Source organism: Cynara cardunculus, unplaced genomic scaffold (assembly GCF_001531365.2).
Source record: "Cynara cardunculus var. scolymus isolate 2C unplaced genomic scaffold, CcrdV1 Un_Scaffold_122, whole genome shotgun sequence".
NCBI lineage: Eukaryota > Viridiplantae > Streptophyta > Magnoliopsida > Asterales > Asteraceae > Cynara > Cynara cardunculus.
This window is the reverse complement of record NW_020200564.1, coordinates 40654-42100: the sequence shown is the minus strand read 5'-3', so window position 1 is coordinate 42100 and position 1447 is coordinate 40654.

Here is a 1447-nt window from a genome sequence, read left to right as displayed (position 1 = left end):
TATTTTCAAATTTATATTTTATTCAAAGATAAAAACATTATCGCTTTCTCTCAAAACCACATAAAACCGTATTATATCGACATAAAAAAAAGAATAAAACTAAATATTGAAATCAAGATGTATCTCGATGCATTGCACGAGTACCCTTCTAGTAAAATAATAATACATTCAATATTAATAGAAAATTATTAAAAAATCATTTCTCTCACATCACATTAAATTAAAGAGAATTTTAAAAAATTCATCTTATCTTTCTTCATTTCTCTATCTTTGATAATTTCCAACAGATACGTAAAATAGATATTTTGGAGAACATTTTGCTCCATCAGATACTCTGAAATAGAGGTTATGGAAATTGTTTTGCTCCAACAGATGTTCTAAATACTTTTTGAAGAAAAAAATTTTCAAATCTTCAAATCTTTAATTTTGATATAAGAGAATTATTAAGTGTATTAGGATAATGAATTTACATAATATTTTAATAAAACATTATATTGAAATTATCAAAAAAGAGAATCTGTGAAATCAGAGTGTACTGTTTTTTAGAGATTTTATCTGTTGGTTTTTCATTTCAAAGAAAATTATAGATTATATGTTGGGGATTCACTTAGAGAACCTAGTAGAGCACAAACATCATCAAAAGTTTCATTGTCTCTGTTTTAGATAATTTGTTGGATATATTTTTTCTTTTGTCATAAAATAAGTGTTCACATTTCTATTTTTAGTTTGTCCAAAATAACGATCCTCTTTTAAAAGTAAGTGTTTACTTTTTCATTCTACATTTACTTATAAAATGGATATTTTTTTTATTAACGATAAAATTATCCTTTAGTTAATTAGAAGTATAATAATTATATATTTTAGAACTGTGTTTTTTTCATTGTGGATATTTATTTTGCGAATAGGAAGTATAAAATTAGCAAACTTTAATAAAATGATAATTTGATGTTGATACTTAAATTGATCATATATAAAAAAAATCAATTTTTAATATATAATCTCATTAGATTACTCTTCAAATGAACAATTGTAAATAGATGAAATATCTGACATATACACACATTTGATAGTTCATGTTTAGCCGATGTAAAACTCCAATATGTCACTTAAACATTGGTTAAATGGTTCCCCACATGAACAATCACAAAGGATGTGTTTGATACACTGAACATGATATAACATAACAAAACAACGATCATTGTTTCATGTTTAACATGACTTTTATGTGAAATAGACACTAGTCTAATACAGTAAAACAAAGTGGAACAAGCGTATTCCTCCCCCACCCCATGGAGCAAGATGGAACAAACTTATATTTTACAAATATACTCTCATAATAAAACCTAAATATTTTCTAAAATATCAAATACATCTCTTTTTTTACAATTTATTCATTCTTTAAATTTTATTTATCATATTTTATCTTTTTTAAACTTTCATTTTACTA